Below are 22126 nucleotides of genomic sequence, written 5' to 3' on the forward strand. Positions count from 1 at the left end.
AGACACCGCTGGTAACAGGATTCTAGTAGCGCCTGGGTCAAACTCTGCTGGTAAAGGTAGAAACTAGCAGCGTTCGATGAGCGCATGCCGCTGTTAGATCCCGATCTAGCAGCGTTCGTTTTCCGCAGAGTATGCAAAGGGCCCATGGCAAACCGACATGACAACCTTATCCAGATACATGCCTGTCCACCACGCCACATATCTCGCACAACCGACTGACTGCGCGTCCACACAGCCGGCTAAACTGGCGTTCGAATGGCCGGCTGAATGGGCGACACACAGCTGACTAGACGTAGAGCCGGCACACTACTGGCTGGATGCAAAGACGGAACAAACAGTGCACACTCCACACACGTGCCTGTGTGGGGACAATGATACATGACAAAAGAAGCCCCAAGCGGCACGTGGGGACAATGATACATGCCAAAACAAGCCCACACCTGTTGCGACTGGACCAGTCCGGTGTGGAGCATACATGCCGCAAGGCATGGCTTTGCGTGCAAGAAAGCGCGCGGTCTCTCGCCAGTGGGCACGACGGAAACCGCCCAATGGCGGTGGCCCCGGGCACGCTAGCCCAGCCGCGTCGCCTATGTCCGAGCCGTCCAGGAAGATCAGATGGCTTGGAGCACCCACCAAGTAGTCCCCGCACACGCCACCGAGCAAGGGACGGCTCGAACGCGCTCTTCGCCCGCGTAGAGCCCATGGAGGTGAATACTCCAACATCCTTTAGATGAGTATAATAATTAAAATTATAGTATGGACCAACCATAAAAAAGAGAAATAGATTAGAAAATCCTACAGAAATCAGTAACATGTAACCATCTATTTGATACATCCGTAAATCACGACCAACTGATCTTACTAATAGAAATATAATTTTGGGCAAATTACCCACCTTTGCCATTATGTAACATAAAACCTTTTCGTTTTTCTCTTCCCGTGACAACAACTTAAAAAATATATTAAAAATCTACCAAAAACCTTTCCTATAAAAAATACCCTGCAATTGTTAAAATAAAATAAAAGTTTTTGCTTCCTTCTTGATGCGGCTCTGTGATCTGCAGATGATGCCCTTATGATGTCCTTAATGCACACAACTACTAACCTCTCCTAATTCTTTACTTCTCACCTGATCACATGCTGTCTTCGTCGATCTTTGAGAATTGCGAGGAGTTTTAATCTGAGAAAGTTGTGACAAACTTCTATTTTTTCTGTTTCTCCCAAATAAAAGAACATTTGAACTTGAAACTTTGCAAAACAACATCACACTAGTACTACCACATGCATAAATCTTTTCGGAATTTTGAGCAGCTGAAATATTTTAAAATTATGGAACTTATTTAAAATTTGAATTTTGACAAATTTATGTTTCATAAAAAGACGGAAACATTTTATGCACAAGAGTGACAGTTGTGTATCATTGACCTGCAAAGTTTCAAGGTCAAATATTCTCTTGTTTGAAAGAAACAAGAAAGATATATCTCTCTCTCTATATATAAACAACATGGATCTTGGTGCAAATTGGATGGCCTAGATAGAAGGTGGCTGAGGCGAACTCGAACTCCATGGAATCAAACCCACTACCTCCCTCATCAAAGTAGGCTGTTGTAACCACCCGGTCACCCAACGGGATCCAGTAACATTCCACCTTTTCATTCTTTTATTCTTTCCTGCTTCCTTTTTTTGTTTTCCTTTTTCCTTTTTTGTTTTCTATTTTTTTTCATTCTTTCTTGTTTCGATGACTTTGTTTTGCAAGTACAAGAGCTTTTTCTTATACTTCATGAAGTTTTTCTAGAATTTGATGAAATTTTTGTAAATTCGATGAACTTTATTCAAATCGATGAACCTTCTTTTTTCAAATCTGTGCACTTTTTTTGCAAATCCATGATTTTTTTCGATTTTGATGAACTGTTTTTAAGGTTGATGAACTTTTTTTCAAATTTTATGAACTTTTTTAAATTGGATGAACTCTTTTTCAAATTCAGTGAACCTTTTTTTCTTCAAAATCCATGAACTAATTTTAATTTTGATAAACATTTTTTCAGTTCTCGATGAACTTTTTAAAAAAATTGAACCTTTTTCAAAATTGATGATGTTTCAAAATTGAATACTTTTTTTTCAAAATCGTTGAACTTTTTTGCAGAATTGATGAACTTTTCCAAGTTTGCGATGATTTTTTTTCTAATATGTGAAATTCTATGAATTCGTGAACTTTTTAAAAATTCATGATTTGTTTTGAAATCTGTGGACTTCAAAATTTTCTTCAGACTTTTTTCTAAAAAAAATCATGTTTTCCTAAAATCTATGTGCGGTAAATAGTGTGGCTACACTTACTCTTAAAACGTTCGCGAGTAATGGAGCTTTTTTTTTGGAAGGCGCGAGGTCGACTCCTCACGAAGCAACATTTTAAAGGGATTTTTGCTCTATAAATAATTTTCGCTCTATAACTGGCACTTAACGCGTGTATAGGAGCTCCCTTCGACAACGTCTGCATGGAAGAACAACATGCAACAGTGCGGCAATCATGGGGATGTGCGGGAGCAACTAGTTAACGAGTGCTCCTTCGGGAGCCTGGCAACGATCAGCGCCACTTGGCGCGCTCTCAGCCATTCGCCATGTGTCGCGCTCTGGACGCTCCCTTCGAATTTTGTTTTTTTATTTTTCTGCACGCGTTTTCGGCTTTTTAAACGGTTTTTTGGGGTTTTTCGACGTTTTGGTTTTTCCCCGGTTTTTCTTAGCTTTTCGATCAAAAAAAAATTGGAAATTTTTTTTTTGCACGAAAAAAATGAATTTTCTTTTATTTTTCTTTCGGGAAAGTCATGGTTTTTCTTCCGCGAGAGTCACGGCCGTGCCTTTCGGAAACGAAAAAAAACGCGTTTTCTGTTTTTTTCTTTCGCGAGAGTAACGGTTTTGCTTCCGCGAGAGGCACGGTTGTGCTTTTGCGAGAGTCACGGTCGTGCCTCTCGAAAAAGGAAAAAAGAAAACGCGTTTTTTTCGTGAGAGTCACGGTTTTGCTTCCGCGAGAAGCACGGTTGTGCTTTCGCGAAAGTCACGACCGTGCCTCTAGGAAAGGGAAAAACAAAACACGTTTCTCTGTTTTTTTTTCTTTCGTGAGTCACGGTTTTGCTTCCGCGAGAGGCACGGTTGTGCTTTCGTGAAAGTCACGGTCGTGCCTCTAGAAAAGGGAAAAAACACGCGTTTTCTGTTTTCCTTTCTTTCGCGAGAGTCACGGTTTTGCTTTCGTGAGAGGCACGGCTTTGCGAGAGTCACGGCCGTGCCTCTCGGAAACAAAAAAAAACGCGTTTTCTGTTTTTTCCTTCCATGAGAGTCATGGTTTTGCTTTCACAAGAGGCACGGTTGTGATTTCGCGAGAGGCATGGACGTGCCTCTTTCGGAAAGGGAAAAAACCATGCTCCCGGTTTGGTTTTTTCACCCGGTTTTCTTTGTCCGGTTTTTTTCGTAAAAAAAGTTCGTCAAAACCTATCAACACGGGATCTAGTTTCGAAGATCTCGACGCGAGAAATCCAATGGTGAAAACGGTTTGAGATTTGGACGCACGATTTAAGAGATAAAACGTTTTGAATAAACAGATCTACAAAAAAAGGGAAAACACATGCAGCGCGCCACTTGTCGCAACCTGGGAGTTTTTCCCTTTTTTCGTGGATCTGTTTATTCAAAACGTTTTATCTCTTAAACCGTGCGTCCAAATCTCGAACCGTTTTCACCATTGGATTCCTCGCGTCGAGATCTTCAAAACTAGATCCCATGTTGATAGGTTTTGACGAACTTTTTTTCCACAAAAAAACCGGATGAAAAAACCGAACCGGGAGCACGGTTTTTTTCCCTTTCCGAAAGAGGCACGCCCGTACCTCTCGCAAAATCACAACCGTGCCTTTCGTGGAAGCAAAACCGTGACTCTCGTGTAAGGAAAAAACAGAAAACGTGTTTTTTTTCGTTTCCGAGAGGCACGGCCGTGACTCTCGCGAAAGCACAACCATGCCTCTCGCGGAAGCAAAACCGTGACTCTCGCGAAAGGAAAAAAAACAGAAAACACGTATTTTTTCCCTTTCCGAGAGGCACGGCCGTGACTTTCGCGTAAGGACAACCGTGCCTCTCGCGGAAGCAAAACCGTGACTCTCACGAACGAAAAAAAAATAGAAAACGCGTTTTGTTTTTCCCTTTCCGAGAGGCACGGCCGTGACTCTCGCGAAAGCACAACTGTGCCTCTCACGAAAGCAAAACCGTGACTCTCGCGAAAGAAAAAAAAAATAAGAAACGCGTTTTTTTTCGTTTCCGAGAGGCACGACCATGACTATCGCTAAAGCACGTGCCTCTCGCGGAAGAAAAACCGTGACTTTCACGGAAAAAACGGGTTTTTTCGCGAATTTTTTTTCTGGATTTTTTGATCGAAAATCTAAGAAAGACCGTGAAAAAACCCAAACATCGAAAAAACTGAAAATAAACCGTTTAAAAAGCCGAAAACGCATGCGGAAAAATAAAAAAACAAAATTCGAAGGGAGCGTCTAGAGCGCCACACGTGGCGAATGGCTGAGAACGCGCCAAGTGGCGCTGATCGTTGCGAGGCCCCCGAAGAAGCGCTCGTTAACTAGTTGCTCCCGGACGTGCTCCTACTCGGGGGAGATGACCCTGCAGTCGAGCGGGCTCAAAGGCCGCTACTGAATTAGGTTACAAGCTTATTAATTTCCCTAGGCCATTAGGCCACATACACCTAAATGGGTTGGCGGCCTGGTACAATGATTGAACCGAGAAGTTGCAATGCTGAACACCGCGGCGACTATTTTTCGCTTTAAGCGAGTGCTAAGCATACCCATCGCTGAAGGTTTTTCTTTACTGAGCTGACCTGTGTCGCTTCGCTTTAAAATATGAAAAAGGAATGACACACCCTGGTTGCAGGCTGACACACCGCGCTGCTTGCCACTCAGCTAACGGCGCATTCTTTCTTAGCATGTTAGGCACATTCCACTTAACGCGAAAAGAGCTGGTTTTTTTGGTTTCCCAATGGGTTTTTCGTTTTTTTCTCTCTCTGATTTTTTCATTCTTTTCTTTTTCTTCTCACTTTTTTCTTCGGGATTTTTTCCTTTTTAGTTTTATTCTGTTTCTTTTTATATTTCTTTTCTTTTGTTTTACGTTTTATTTTATTCGTTCTCATTTTGCATTTTTTTGGTTATTATGTTCGTTTTTTGCATTATTCTATTTTTATTTTGTTTCCTTTTTTCTTCTCCCTTTTTTGTTTGTTTTTTCTTCTCCAATTTTTTTCTTATGTTTGTCTTTGTTTTCACTCTACATTTCATATATGTCAAAAACATTTTTTTAATAAGTGATCAACATTTTTTTATACGTGTTCAACATTGTCTGAATGCTTATTCAACATTTTAATACTTATTCAACACTTTTAGTATTCTTGTTCAACATTTTTCAAATACTTGTTCAACATTTTGAATACATATTTCCCAAATAATTTTTCAATATTTTGAATACTTATTCAACATTTTCAAGTACTTGTTCAACACTTTTCAAATTCTTGTTCAAGATTTTTAGATTGGTTGATTAACATTTTTCAAATACTTGTTCAACATTTTGTCAAATCCTTGTTCAACATTTTTCCGAATGCTTGATTGTTTTTTTTCCAATATTTGTCCAACATTTTTAAAATACATGCTCAACATTTTTGAATGCTTGATTAACATTTTTCAAATAATGTTTCAACATTTTCCGAATGCTTGATTAACATTTTCAAATACTTGTTCAACATTTTTCAAATGCTTGATTAACATTTTCCAAATACTTGTTCAATATTTTTCAGATACTTATTCAACATTTGCAAAAGTTTTTAGAGAGTGTTTTTTGTATTATATATTTATAATATTTTAAAGTATCAATCGAAATCAAAAAATAAAGCAAAAAAACAGAAACACAAAACGTAAAATAAAAACAGAAAACCAGGCTGCGGCCTCGCGCGCGCGTGTGCTGTCCCATGTTGGCTTGCCCCCATCAGCGACGATGCCCTCACTCTCGCAGAATGCGAGACATAGGGGTTCCCGTTGAACACATCTTCAAATTCCCTAAAAAATATCTTCAACTCTGAGTTTTTTAGGGAGAAACTGGAAGCCGGACATGCTAAGGAGTTGCGGAGTTTGAGGCACAACAGAGACCTAGAGTAGCAGCCATTCGTCGTCGCTCGCCCACTCCGTGTGAAGGAGCAGCCGCTATGGCGAGGCTGGGCAAATGTGCCGGGAGTTGCGGGTTAGCGCTGGAAAGGGGATCCACGGGCTATGGGCTAAGGCGGCATCACCTATGTTCTGCACAGATGGATAAGGTGGCGGATCGACAATACAGTGCATTCGGTTTATACTGTTTTTTGGTTTGTAAGTATTAATACTTTTTGGTAAATATACTATGAATTGAAATATGGTTTGGTTTCGGTACATGCCAAATTATTTCGGTATGATTTCAGACTTTCAGTATATGCCATAATAACCAAAGATGACATGAATTTGAAAATAAGATAATAATAAATTACAAATGTATGATTCAAAATACATACTTTTTTAGACAAATGTAGTATAACTATATATCTGTACAGTTACTAAGCTCCCACGAAATGGGGCTCTATCCTCGCTCGAGGCTGTTATTTCATTGTGGTCCACACGAGTCAGCGAGTGAACATCTATTTTCCCCTGCATTCTCATACGTTGCCATGTCTCAGCAACCTCTGCTCGGCACCGAACCACCGCCTTCCCCTGTCGTGAAAAAAAAACCCTGCCTTACCGTGTGTTGCTCCTCCTCCTCCTCTCGAGCCGCCACGTCAGGCCCCTGGCCTTCACTCACCCTCCCCTGTGTCACCCCTTCTTCCCCTCGTGATGTCCATTGTCGCTGCTGTGCGCACTCCTCTGATACTGCGTCACGCTCTCATCCGACGTCCCCTTGTTTCGTCGCCTTTGCTCGAGGTCAAGGAGGAGGAAGGCTATCGCTCTGGTTTGAGGATCATCTAGGAGATGATGCTTGTGCCGACAGTACCAATGCCTCCCTGCTGCGCCTTGCGGCGTCTTCTTGGAGCCCTTCAATCGACAATATTTGCATGGCCGATTAGGCTTCAGGGTCACCGTTTATAATGGGGCGTGCTATCTGCCTTGCACCCATGGCAACTAGCATTGGATTAAGGCAAGAGGCAACCGCAGCAGGTGCCAGGAAGGCTGCCCCTTGTGGCCAGACATCAAGACTCCTCGCTGGTGACCATGCCAGTGGTGTTTCTCGGCCTCTTGGGCATTTTCTCCTTCTCATGGATCTCTTATAACTATTAGAATTTCGAGGAATCAAACTTGTTTAACTCCATATTTTTATATGATGTTCAATTATGTATTTGATGACTGATCTAGCTTTTATTGGTGGGTTGCATATTTCAACTTTGTAGATGTGAAGATTGAGCAACCTGTACAACCCCTTTTTCTGCTTGTTTAAAGAAATTATTATTATTCTCCAGTCTAAAACCATAATTCTACATGTCAATGAAATTTGGTGTGAAGATTGAAGAAGAAAAACATAATTATCTGAAGAAATCATAATCTATGTAGTCAATCATAAAGCGAGAAACAGATGCACGAGGGGACTTCATTTTGTACATATATAGTTATGTATGGATAGGTGACCTTTTGGTATAACCATATATATATATGACTTCTACAAACTGATTACACATGGTTAATCCGAGCATTTTCGTAGATTACCGGTCTTTTTTCACCGAATCAATATGTTGATGTGTGTTCCTACCAGCTACTAGGCATGATTTAACATTGTGTAAGTCCAATATGTGCATGTCATTAGCCTTGTATCCCTTAATTATTCTCTGGTTTTCTGAAGTTAGTTTACTGCTCGAGAAGAAGGCCCAGCGTGTCATGCGGTGGCTGTCTAGAAGTATTTAACCAATGGCATTGAAGCAAGTTCTATATACATTTGCCTATGTTTAACTGTCTTATTTGTATTTCAGGAAAAAGTTCTAGATTTTTTGTGTTTCAACATGCTAAAGGTTTGTAGGTTTGCAAGGATACAAATTTGAGACAGAAATATGTTATATGTTTTTGTAAGTAAATGTTTCTAGATCACATTTTTAACTGGTGTGCATCCAGTGTTGCTACAGATTGGTAAATATCCTCAACTGGTAGATGTTGGCCTGTTGCATCCCTTGAAATGAGCCTCTTACATCATCTGAATTATAGTGTTGAAGTATAAGTTATAATATATCTGTATATGTGTACATATGTGATCACTGTAGCGGGACCTTTTTTTCCTTTATTTTTTATTTTTCATTGGCTGTGTGCATCCTGGATGTCTTTACGACATCTTGTAGGTGCAGAGGCTGGGTGTAATTGGTATCTTCGCGATATTAATATATTCCTCTTTTCAAAAAAATGTGTACATATGTGACATGCATTTCAGATGTCTAATGCCACATTGCTTTTAATTTACAACAATAAATTAGAACGTGTTACTCCTGGAAATTTGTCCTCAGTTATATGTTGGATTTGTATATTTGCAGTCAGTATCAGCCTTTTTTTTTACTTTTCAGGTATAGTAAGGAGCAAGCAAGACAATACTGAAATGTGTCACAATAAGTGCTAGCACCAGGCTTCATGATACTCCTAAATAGCTGAATGGCAAAGTGTACAATAGGTCAATAGCATATCTGTTCATACATGGCTGCATCATCTTGCTGTTTATTTTTAGTAGGCATAGAGCCGGCCAGAACTTTCCATTAGTTAGCGTTACATGTTAAGGTGCAAACAGTAAACCATATGGAGCAATACATTCAATCAGAATCAGAGGCATTAATTATGCTCTTGACTGTTACAGATTATGTAGTGTATGGGCTTTGGCTTCATTCACTAAAAGGGAGCCGGGGGAAACCCCTTTCATTCAAAAAAACATATGTAGTGTATGAGTACCATGCTGCTCCTAGCATTTCTAGCTAGATTATTGTCTGCTTACAGACTCTTTCAATCCATTGATTCTTAATTCCATGTTATAATCTATCATTGTATTTTGGAGCCTCCAAAATCTTCATAGAGTGAAATCTGCAACCGGATAGTCATCCGAGAGAAAGATATATTTCTGGTGAGATTTTGCATGTAAAGTTTGTCCATTGTCATTCAGGTTCATAGGATTTTATATTTTTGTAGTGCAGAGTGTTAGCTTAGTAAGCTCCAGATGACGTTGGTAGTTTTTTCGTTTGAATAAGCTGTGTGTGTGTGTGTGTGTGTTGATGTGATGTGCACATGCAGCATGCACGTAGGATCAGCCAGGGGGCCGAGTCGTGTGCACAATCGCCCCGCACTTGTTTTCTGTTTTGCCTTTGCCCGGTCAGTGTGGCGAGCTAGCGATGTGGACATCGTGGGATGGTGCGGTGTATTCGGATCGCAGCAGACTGGCCGGGCTAGATAGCTAGGTTTCCTTGTAAACAGAATAATAGATGAGATAATAGATCATACGGAAAAGCTGGGAGTTCCGCCCGGCGAAAAACTTCTGTCTCGTTCATCCTTCTCTTTCTCTCTCGCTCGGCTCGATCGCATCGACTACGACAATTGGCATCAGAGCCCGGGTTTTCGATCCTTGGCGCGGCGGCGGTGTTTGATCCGTCGCGGTCATGTCCGGTGACGAGTCCGACGGGAAGAGCAAGACCCGCACGCAGTTGCAGGGAAAGACACCCTCACCCATGGCGCCGCTCGCACGCCTCACCGGCGGCGGCAACGGCGACTACCGCGTGGTGGAGCGCGTCGTGCGAAAGGAGTCGGGGCCGTCGATGATGCTCACGCGCACCAACTACCAGGAGTGGGCGCTGGTGATGCAGGTCAAGCTGCAAGTCGCCCGCGTCTGGTCCGCGGTGATCGACGACGCCGCTGATGAGAACGACGATCAGCGCGCGCTGCAGATAATACTCACCGGCGTCCCGTCGGAGATGCTGCGCGTGCTGGCCGCGAAGGACACGGCCAAGATGGCGTGGGAGACAATCAAGACGATAAGGATGGGGAGCGAGCGCGCCGGTGAGGCCAAGGAGCAGGTGCGCCGACGCGAGTTCGAGGATCTCCGCTTTAAGGACGGGGAGTCCATCGAGGACTTCGGGCTGCGCCTCTCTGCCCTCGTCACCGATCTCGAGCTGTTTGGCGACCCCGTCACCGAGCACAAGGCCGTTCAAAAGTTCCTCCGAGTTGTGCCGCGCAAATACCGCCCAATGGCCATGGCGATTGAGTCCCTCCTCGATCTGAAATCCATGTCCATTGAAGAGCTCGTCGGCCGTTTCTCTGCCTGTGAGGATCACTATGATCTCGACGACGGCACCCAGAACGCCGGACGACTCCTGCTCACCCATGAGGAGTGGTTGGCTCGCGAGAAGGTGGGCAGTGGCGGTGGCTCGTCCTCTGGCGGTGACAACAACGGCAAGAACAAGTCGACTGGCAAGGCCAAGACCCAGGGCGCTGGCAAGAGCGCGCTGGGGAACGCTGGGGCAAGCGGCTCTGGCGGATCCGGTGGCAAGAAGAAGAAGGGCAAGTGTCACCACTATGGCATCCTGGGGCACTGGAAGAAAGAGTGCCGCACATGGCTCCGTGAGCAGGAGCAGAAGGGCAAGCCGGAGCAGGCGAACTTGGCACAGGCTGATGCAGAGCACGATCACGGCCTCTACATGGCCGTGGTCACCACCGTCGACATATCACAGCTCGTCGCACCCCGGGAGGTGTACCTCAACGAGGAAAAGGTCCTGCCCATCCCATCATCGGACAACGTGTGGTTCTTCTACACCGGGGCCAGCAGTCATACGACAGGCGACAGGCGTGTGTTCTCGACACTGGACGAGATCGTGCGCGGCACGGTGAGGTTTGGCGACGGATCCGTCGTGGCAATACACGGGCGCGGATCAGTGGTTTTCCGTTATCACAGCGGGGGCCAGCGCGCGCTCACTGGCGTCTTCTTCATCCCGAGCTTGCGCACCAACATCGTCTCCGTCGGACAACTCAATGAGGCCGGCTGCATCAGCGACATAAGGGATGGCGTGATGGCGATTCATGACCCATCACGGCGCGTCCTAGCATGAATCGGGCGATCCAGCAATTCGTCTGTACACGGGCACCCTTGCGGTGGACACGCCGGCGTGTCTGATGGTGATCGGGGACGACGAGGCATGGCGGTGGCACACACGCATGGGGCACCTCCACTTTTGCGCGCTCCGGGCCATGGCGACTAAGGAGATGGTGTGGGGTATGCCCGTGATCGATTGGGCAGAGGAGTACTGCAACGGCTGTGCCTTGGGGAAGCAGCACCGAACGCCTTCACCGCTGGCCAGTGCGCACCATGCAGAGCGCGGCCTAGAGCTCGTCCACACCGATCTTTGCGGCCCCATCAAGCCCACGATGCCGGCAGGTAACGAATATTTTCTGTTGGTGGTTGATGATTATAGTCGGTACATGTGGCTCGAGCTGTTGAACTCCAAGGACGAGGCACACGCTCGCTTCAAGAAGTCCAGGCCATGGTGGAGGCCAGTGCAAACTGCGTGCCTTCAGGTCGGACCGCGGCGGCGATTTTAACTCTGTCGAATTCAGACTCTACTGTGAGCAAGGCGGCATCCAACACTTGACCATCCCCCGCTGCGACCTCGCCCGCGGCGACCACGCCCACACCGTCCACGCCCAATACTCTTGGCAGAGACATCCACTGGGCCACGCCGCTCAGTCACGACGAAAATAGGCGAGACGTGGACACAGGCGACATACGCTATCGTCATGTCTCGTGCATCATGGACGAGACTGAGGGGGAGGCAGTGCATGAGGCGATGCTGCACTGCCTACTGAGCACTGAAGAGCCAGCCAATGTGCATGAAGCTCGAGGACGCCGCGTGGAAGGAGGCCATGGATGCTGAGATGGACTCCATTACCGATAACTCCACCTGGGAGCTCGCTGTGCTCCCGCGTGGACACAAAGCGATCGGGATCAAGTGGGTTTACAAGGTGAAGCGCGACCCCAACGGAAATGTCATCAAGCACAAGGCTTGACTGGTGGTAAAGGGATATGCACAGAGGGAGGACGTGGACTTTGATGAGGTGTTCGCGCCCGTGGCTCGAATGGAGACTGTCCGTCTCTTCCTCGCGCTCGCCGCGCAGTCGGGATGGGAGGTGCACCACATGGATGTAAAATCAGCATTCCTCAATGGTGAACTCATGGAGGAGGTGTATGTTGGGCAGCCACCGGGCTATGTCGTTGCTGGGAAGGAGAATCAGGTGCTGAAGCTATCGAAGGCACTATATGGCCCGCGCCAAGTACCAAGGGCCTGGTATGCAAAACTTCATGAGACTCTGGATGCACTTGGGTTCACTCGCAGCCCTCTGGAGCATGCAATTTACAGGAGGGGAGATGCGCACTCGTACTTGCTGGTGGGGGTGTATGTGGATGACTTGATCATTACTGGCACTGACAAGGATCACATCATTCAGTTCAAGGAGCAAATGTAGAGTCTATTCAAGATGAGCGATCTCGGCCTTCTAAGCTACTACTTGGGGATTGAGGTGGTTCAGTCAGAGCGCTCAATCACATTGAGTCAGCGTGGTTATGTAGAGAAAATACTTGAGGTGGGTGGTATGGCAGGGTGTAATGGCTCTCACACACCAATGGAGTGCAGACTCAAGTTGAGGAAGGAAGATGGTGCAAAACCCTTTGATCCCTCTCTCTGTCGCAGCGTCATTGGGAGTTTGAGATATCTGACACACACCAGGCCTGACATCACTTACTCAGTAGGCATGGTGAGTAGGTTCATGGAGAAGCCGACTGTGACACACTGGTTGGCAGTGAAGCAGATCCTACTATACATTCAGACCACTCTCAATTATGGCTGCTACTACACTCGAGGAGGGGCAGGTGATCTGCTGGGCTACAATGATAGTGATCACGCCAGCGATGTTGGAGACACGAAGAGCACATCCGGTCAGGTATTCTTCTTCGATGGGAATCCTATTTCATGGACTTCACAGAAGCAAAAGGTGGTGGCCATCAGTTCTTGTGAAGCTGAGTATGTAGCAGCTGCAGCAGCAACCTGTCAGGGCTTTGGTTGAGCCGCTTGCTCACTGAAATGAAGGGTAAAACCCTAACCAAGTTCAAGCTTTTGGTGGACAACAAATAAGCTATTGCACTTGCAAAGAATCCCATCTACCACGACAGAAGCAAACACATAGATGTGAAGTTTCACTTCATATGGGAGTGTGTGGAAGAAGGGCGGCTGGAGCTAGACCATATTGGAACAGTGGATCAACTTGCGGATATGCTGACAAAGGCACTGGGTCGCGTACGCCATGTGGAGATGCGGCAAAGGCTAGGAGTCAGGGAGATCGGCAAGAACGCTGGAGCTTAAGGGGGAGAATTGTTAGCTCAGTAAGCTCCAGGTGACGTTGGTAGTTTTTTCGTTTGAATAAGCTGTGTGTGTGTTGATGTGATGTGCACATACAGCATGCACGTAGGATCAGCCATGGGGCCGAGTTGTGTGCACGATTGCCCCGCACTCGTTTTCTGTATTGCCTTTGCCCAGTCAGTGTGGCGAGCTAGAATACGGACATCGTGGGCTGGCGCGGTGTATTCGGATCGCAGTAGACTGGCCGGGCTAGATAGCTAGGTTTCCTCGACAATCATATTGTACAAAATAACACAACATGTCATGACCTGCCATAAAGTTTCAGATTCCCACATCATTGCAGCCCCACGAACAATTCCCCAACAAGCTTGAAGCACTTCAAATGCCCTCTCCACATCCTTCCTAGCCGCTTCCTGCATTGTTGCAAAGTGGCTCTGTTTCCTTCCATGTGGTTCGGATATGGTCTTCACAAATGCCGCCCAATGAGGATAATGTCATCGGCTAGATAGTATCCCATGTTGTAGTCTCGGCCCTTGATGGTGTAGTTGCACGACAGTGATTCCCCATTACAAAGCCTCCTGAACACTGGAGATCTTTGAAGCCCGTTGATGTCGTTGTGAGAACCCGACATTCCAAAGAAAGCATGCCAAATCCATAAGTCATGTGATGCCACTGCTTTTAGTATGATGGTGGCCTCTTTGGTGTGACCTTGATACGTTCCTCGCAAACCTTAGGGGCGGTTTTTTCCATTGCCAATGCATGCAATCAATTGATCCGAGCATTTCCAAAAACCCACTAGCCTCTCCAATAGCCAACAACTTCTCCGTGTCCTACGCATTTGGTTCTCTGAGATACTCAGCTCCAAACACCTGCACCATGGCGCGGGCAAACTTGACAGTAGTCTTCACTCGTGTGCTCTCCCTCATCCTGACCATCTCACCAATGGCATCTGCGGCAGTACCAAGTGCGAGCATCCTCAGAGCAGTCATGCACTTTTGCTTGGCAGAGAAAGAAAGTTGACCGCAAAAAATCCCTTGTAAGCTTGAAGTAGTCATCGTTTTCCTCCACTCCCTCCACAATGCGCAAAAACATTGGTTTTCGCATGCTAAAACGGTGACGAAATCGTGGATCATCGTGGAAAGTGTAGGCTTCAGAGCAAAGTAGTCACTCTGCAACAACCATGCTCCGGACACCCTATCCCGATTGATCACTCTTCTCCTTTTGATTGAGTCCTTGCAGTTGAGAATATGCTCCACTTGCCGGTCCATTTCGTCTTGCGTGCTCATGAGCATGATCATATCCACTTCTTCATCCAAATCCGAGGAATCGAAGAACTCATCTCCAGTCATCTGATCAAGCTCCGTTGGTCCATACTCATCGTCTGACGAAGCATCAGAACCCATCGTTTTTCATAATGAAATCACCAAAAATTCAGTCAGACAATGTGTCTAACACATCAAGCGCAAGGCGAAGCCAGAGAGTAGCCGGACATACCGTGATGGCGTCCGGGCTGGCGACGATGTCCCCTGCGGCAAGGACAAGAGAGAGAGGTCTGCTCTACCGGAGCTGGGAATGTAGAGGCTAGGAATGGCAGAGGAGGAAGCAAAGAGGATAGAGCAAATGGATCCGGCAGGTCTGGGGATGGATTTGGGCTGGACATGAGGGGTGCCGGTCAGGCCGGGCATTGGAGGCGCCCGGCTGGGATGGTTTTTTATGACCGGTCACTGACCGGTAAGCCCGCTCGGGCGTTTGAGGGCGATTTGGGGAGCCCAACTGTAGGTGCTCTAAGGTATATATGCATGCATGTATTCATGCCTTGATGGTTAAGGACGTGCTTAGCAATTTTTAAGATAAAAATGACTATGTTACAAGTACAATGGACGTACTTAGTAAGAAATATGGCTCCTATACAAGAAAAATAACAACTTGTATGGTTGTTTGTCTCAAGAAATATAAATATTTTTTTACTTTGGTTTATTCGGTAAACCGTTCGGTTTTTCAACATGTACCATAAAAACAGAAATTCAAAACGGTATGGAAAGTTCATACTATACCTAAACAAAAAACCATAAAATTGGCTTGGTTCGGTTTATTTTCGGTATGGTTTTCCTGTTTGGATTTAAAATGCACAAAGTGACTGTACAGTGAGTTCCCTTCTTCAGTCGTCGTTCCTCTTTGTCATCTACAATTATAATTGGTTGTTCTTGTTTCCGTGATAGATTGTTTATATGTTATGCGATTTTTGTTGTCAAAGTCACTGCATTGGAACTGTCCATGTTAATGCCTTTGGCTAAAATATGTGAAAGTCACTGCATTGGAAGATATCTATTGTCACTTCTTCCACAACAGTTTTTGCAGATCAAAAGGGAGAGGAAGGAGCACCTAAGAATAATAGGCATGGGAGGCATCGAGAAAATTCTGAAAAAATGTTGGACCCTAGTTGTAGAGAGACACACTAGTTTAGGCCTTCCTCCATGTCCCCATGTCCAATGCTCTTAAATGCTAATTTTCTTCCTCTTCCACTTGCCTTCACGTCCCCATTATCTAAACCTAAATGTACACAGTTGTTTCGATAATTGGGCAAGCAAATAGGAAACGGAAGGAATATCTAAGAGTAATAGGCATGAGAGGCATTGGGAAAATACAAAACAGTCTTGGCCCCTCAATTTAGAGGCCAAGAAGTCTAGGATTTCCTCCATGTTCCCACGCCCACTGCTCTGAGATACTCATGGCTTCCTTTTCCTTACTCGCTCTCAAGACCTCATGACCTAAACATTACATACGCAAATTTATTATAAGCTTTCAGCACGGAAACGTTTTCCTGAGGTAACAGGAAGGGGAAGGAGAACCTAAGAACAGTAGGAATGGGAGGCATGGGGAAACACTAAGTTATATATCCACCTCTGATTCTAGAGGTGCAGATGGATAGCTCAGGGTTTCCTCTATGTTCCCATTCTCACTGCTCTTAGACTATTTATTCCTCTTCCTAGCTCACCTTGAAGGAGTATGATTCTAAAATTCCAGAGGAAGAAGCTTGAACTCATGAGGTATATATAGGCCTCTTATGAAGGGCTCTAGTGTAAACAGTAAATCTTGTGAGTGGAAATGTTGAAATCAATGAAAACACACACATATCTACATGGCACACCATAGTGTATCAATGAATGACACTGGCCATCGAACATCTATTGCTATCATGGGCACGTGGATGGAGGATACCGGGAGATATTTTCTCATTTACAATTAAAGAACAAAAAAGATTTGTCCTTGACCCTCAACTTGCATTTACAGGAAGTGGAAAGGCAATCAACCATACAGTCCTTCAGTATATTTTATGAGAGTAAGGTAGACAAAGAGAGAATATTCCATGTGATGGAAGATCACCAGAACCAAGCAAACAAATGTCACAATTATGAACCATTATGGAATGCCTTGAACTAAGGAACATATCATTGTATCAAATGATTGTCGATAAATTGCATGAAATTTCTTTTTGTCTGATAACTTCCGGGATGTGTTGATTGGTTGAGAAACATCTAATATTAACTTCAGATAAGAAATCAGACATTGATCGATTATTCTGGTAAGTGATTGTTCCTTTGTGTATGTTTTTTCCTGGCGAATTATCTCCTTGACAGACACCCTCTGGTTGATCTGGAGAAAGAAGCGCCGAGCATCACAAAACTTCTTCAAAGTTTTAAATTGGTTAAGATAAGTAGGAAGGCAAATGTGGTGGCGCATGAGTTAGCTATGTTTAGTTTTGATAACCTTTCTGATGGGACTCTTTTTAGTAGTAGTGTTCCGCCCTCATGGTGTATGCTGTAACGAATTATTGTAACAATGTTTTATTTTAATCAATATATGGGGTGGTGTTTTGAAAAAAAGATCTAGAAGTAATAAGATAGCGGTAATGCATTTTATGCAATATGCACTTAGTACTGACAATGATAAAAGTGTAATCATTCTATAGTTTTCCATATACGCTAGAGTTCTCAGTCGATCTTTACTGCCAAATATACTGACAGTAATTCAAAGCTTGTTAAAATTTGATATCTCACATTCTTACTCTAGTTCACTCAGTATGTACCCTCGCATGGTACAAGATTTCTCCTATATTCCGGTACCAAAATTACTTGATATTGTTGTGCTAATAACTGGACTAATTTATAATGAACCTTTACAATTTGGAATCATGTATTGTTTTAGACATGCATATGCTATATTTGATGATTTGGTGCCAATTGTAGTATATGCCTACATGTGATATCTACTTTTAGATGAGCTATATTTTTTGTATTAGAGAATACGCAAGTCCATGTATCATTTCGTTCAATAGATGGAACAGTTTTACAATGCAAGTTGTTGATCCATCACGGGGTTAAGAGGATGCATCCCCCACATATACACATTAACAACACATAATAATGGTGTCTACCAAGACCATGCTGAATATTTAGATGAAATTTCCAAGTGCAAGTATATGGTTGCAAGTTAAGACATTAACCCTGGCCTATTTTCCTATAATTGTTTTGTCTCCAAAACTTGTGTGATTTTTTTCTAGGAAGCTGAATTCTTTACAACAATAAAAGGTTGCAAGGATCGCCTTTCAATTAGCATCATTTCCATGGGTTTGATACCCAGTGTCACCTTTGGGAAAAAGGAAGGGTCTATCTACCTCCGGAACTGGATCAATGGTAATCACGCCCGAGCGCACCGGCGGAAACCAGGTCAGTCCATCCCAGTCCTTCATGCCAAGCTAATAGAAGACATGTGGACCGACTGGTGCTCTTATCCACCCCTGTACAATTTTGCAATAGCACACACGATTGTTTTGATATTAACGTGGAACAATGTCGCACACAATTTATAATAGAATCTTGTGTGATAGTTGAACTCATCGCACACAATTTCATTTGCCTAATCATGTGCAATACATCACACACAGGTCATGTAATAAAGGTGTGTGTGATACAAAATTTATCGAACACAGTTCATTTGCGTCATTGCGTGAAATATGTGCAATATTTCACACAGTTTTTCCGGACTATGTGTGTGTGATGATTCCAGCTTCACACACATTTTTGTTTTCGACACATAGTTTTATTTATATATTTTATTTGATGCATTAATCACACACAATTTTTCCGTATCATGTTCGATAGGGGGATTAATAGCACTAGTCTGTACTAGTGGCTCCAGCACCGACAACTTCCACCAACTGCCACAGGCCAGATCTACCAACGGGAGGCCCCAATCTACCCCTATCAGCATCCCTACAGGTCGGGGTTAGGCTCCAACCTGAGAAGACGAGGCCTGGCGGGGATGAGGCTCCACTATTGGGAGGACGCCGGACAGGTGGGGTTAGGGTGGGTGGATGGACGAGGTGGATCGTAGGGAGGAACCATGCCACACCAGGCAACTACTGGTGATGACGATATGGAGGAACTGCGGGAGTCACGAGGGCAAGGAGGAATCAAAAGGCAACTATACTATGCTGGGAGATGCTATAAACATTAACATGCTAAGAAAGATAAATACAGGAAGAGTACATAGCAAATAACCGCCAACCAAGATTTCCAGGCAATTCCATATTTGACATGGAAAAAATTGTAGGGTGCTCTCAACTCTCAAGAACAATTGTTAGTTTGTCACAAAATTGACATGTTAGCTACGTGAAGGTTTGTCTTCTTAAGTGGTTGATAGTTATGTTGGTCAATACTCAATAGTAGTAGGACCGTGAACTATCTGATCTGAATCGAGGTAGAATTAGACTAACGATGTTTTTCTCCAGAGTGGGTCCATCTAATGCTTGATCTTTGTTTAGAGCTAGAACAAGTTAGCTTCAGGCAACTGAAGGCCTCATCATTCATCTCGGTACTATCACCCCGAGTTGTCTTGTTTTGAGAACATGTTAGCTCATTGCTAAGAAATTGTCTGAGAGTTCTTATTTTGATGAAGAGTTAATTCATCGGGATTCAGCCTATAAGTTACTCTAGTTATCCTAACAATTGCAATTCTTACATGTTGGTGTTATGTTGTCATATTCCCTTCCACGATTTGTCCAGACTCTTGTTTAGAGCTTGTGTATTACTTGCTCTCTTAGCATCAAGTAGCTCTATAGTATCAATGTCGTAATATCTTCATAGTATACTTATATGTGCATTTATCATGTGTCAATGTTCATTCATACTGCATAGGAACCACACTTGTTTACAGTCAACATTAGAATGTGGCGTTTCATATGTGCTAACTTCAAATACGTTATGCATTTTTCTTAAAAAAGTATCTCATTAGGGATGGCTATATTTCCCTTTTGTACATAACAATCTGAAAATTTTACAGAACTACTATATAGGAAGAAATTCCTAAAGGTTCAGTTAAAAAATAAATAGGGTTGACTACTGGTTGGCATCTTACCAATCCTATAATTTATTTCACTATTTCATATATTACCAAGATACGGCATCGCCATTCATGAGCCATTGTGCCACTAGTTAATAGCTAGTAACTCATGTTATTGATCTAGGAATAGCATATGCAGGGCTTCGAGCATGCGAATGAATAAATAACACCTAGTGCTTACTTTCCATACAGTAAAAAAGCGACAAACCAACTGAACCCTGAAAGTTGAAATTGCCTTTTATTCAATGGGCCAAGAAATCATGCAATCCAAAAAGGTCAAATCAACAATGAAGTTGTCTCTTGTTTGTCTACCAAGGATATTGTGCAAGAAAATAAGAGAAAATAATAAACCTCAGCAACTAATTTTAGATGGAACTTTTTGTGCTTTCCTCTGTTCTCATGGTCACTGCTTGTCTGCTTGTAGATCCTTTGTATAAGGGAGGATAATTTTTACTGCCCCGCCTAAAAGCCCCTCCAAGCTACATAAATATACTTGGCGCTTGCGTAGTCGAGTAAAAGCTGCGCGCCTCTTTCTCCCGCCATCACATTTTTGCCATTCTCGCTGCTGCCACCCCTAGGTGCTGCCGTTGCCACCGACGACTGCCCAGTTATCAGAATGGATAGCCAAGACGCTTCAGCCACCATCGCCGGCTTGTCGCCGCACGAAACCACCCCCACACCAAAAAAATGTTAGGAATGAAAAAGCTCCACCGGCCACAAGCACCGGCTCCAACCGCGCCAAAGTCCACCAGACTGGCGACTGCCTCTCTGGCGACGATTGGCCACCCACCATCAGCAAGAGAGCTAGAAAACTGATGGCTGCAGCGTCGACCCTCGCCGAGGAGGCTGCGAAGAAGAAGAAGAAGAAGAAGAAGAAGAAGATGCTCGATCCACAACATACACATGCTTTGTTTGTGATGATTTTCGATCAAACTTTGTGTTTGAAGTGATGCCCTTTGGATGAACTATGCATGTTTTAATTTGAAAATCACAATGATGAAACTATATGCTTGTTAATGATTATGTTATGCATTTTAAATTTGAATGTTTTGCGATATATATTGTGAAGTGTTTGAAGTTTATGCGCCTAGGACACAAAACCTATGCAATTTATTTGCTCCACTATGTTTAGGGGATCGGCTATGTGTGGCCACCTATAGAGGGGTAAAAGTTTACTCCACTAAATTTACTCGACCAAATCCTCCTCTATTTTTTAGTGGATTGGCTAGAGTTGGCCTAAGCTCTTATATGGATTTATATAGCATATGGCAGCCTAGTTATACGTACAAGACATGAGAAATGAAGAAGAGAACGATCGAAGCCGAGGAGACACCTCAGACTAGGAGCTGGCGCACCCAGTCGATGTGTGATTCCGCTGACTGAACTGCCACATCGTAAAACTAGGGCCTCATGGCAGCCCGCATCGGCCACCGGAAGCAACCGCCGCACCGTTCATCGTGGATTTTCACCAATTAGGATGCCACCAGCCACCTGCCAATGATCGATGAACCATGAAAAAGGAACCTAAGTTATCACAAAACCAGTGAAAGGAACAAAGCAATACAAGTAAAATAGAAGCACAACCAGAAACTAAAATTGAAGCCACGAAGATGTATCTTTGTTACTCTGTTGACAACATTTTATGCACCTAAGGGAGAGGAAGGAACACCTAAGAACAATAGGCATGGGAGGCATCGGGGAAATTCCAAAACAAATATTGGACCCTAGTTGGATAGGGTCACACTAGTTTAGGCCTTCCTCCATGTGCCCATGCCCAATGCTCTTACATGCTCATTTCTTCCTCTTCCTGATTTCCCATCACTTCCCCATCATATAAATCCAAATGCACACATTTGTTAAAATAATTACACAAGCAAATAGGAAAAATGAATGAATACCTGAGAACAATAGGCATGGGACGCATCAGGAAAACACAAAACAGTCTTTGCTCCTAAATTAAGTGGCCAAGAAATCTAGGCTTTCCTCCATGTTCTCATGCCCACCACTCTGAGATACTCATGGCTTCCTTTTCCATATTCTCTCTCAAGGCCTCATGATTTAAGCTTTACAAATTACAATTTACTAAGCGTTCATCATGGAAACACTTCCTCACAAGGTTAATGGAAGGGGAAGGAGAGCCAAAGAACAACTAGAATGGGAAGGCAAGGGGAAACAATGACAAAAATATCCACCTCTGTTTCTATAGTTTCCTCTGTGTTCCCATTCTTTCCGCTCTTCGACTATTTATTCCTCTTCCAATCTCATATTGAAGGAGTATTACACAGGAAGAAGCTTGAACTTGTGAGGTATATATAGGCCTCT

General features: G+C 44.1%; 1 pseudogene; it reads left to right on the forward strand.

Moving 5' to 3' along the window:
- The first annotated feature begins 12668 nt into the window (after positions 1–12668).
- LOC147967622 (secreted RxLR effector protein 161 pseudogene) lies at positions 12669–13109 on the forward strand (annotated as a pseudogene).
- The last annotated feature ends 9017 nt before the right edge of the window (positions 13110–22126 follow it).

The sequence above is a fragment of the Triticum urartu genome, chromosome 5A, assembly GCF_056163025.1.
Source record: "Triticum urartu cultivar PI428250 chromosome 5A, HENAU_Tu73, whole genome shotgun sequence".
Taxonomy (NCBI): Eukaryota; Viridiplantae; Streptophyta; class Magnoliopsida; order Poales; family Poaceae; genus Triticum; species Triticum urartu.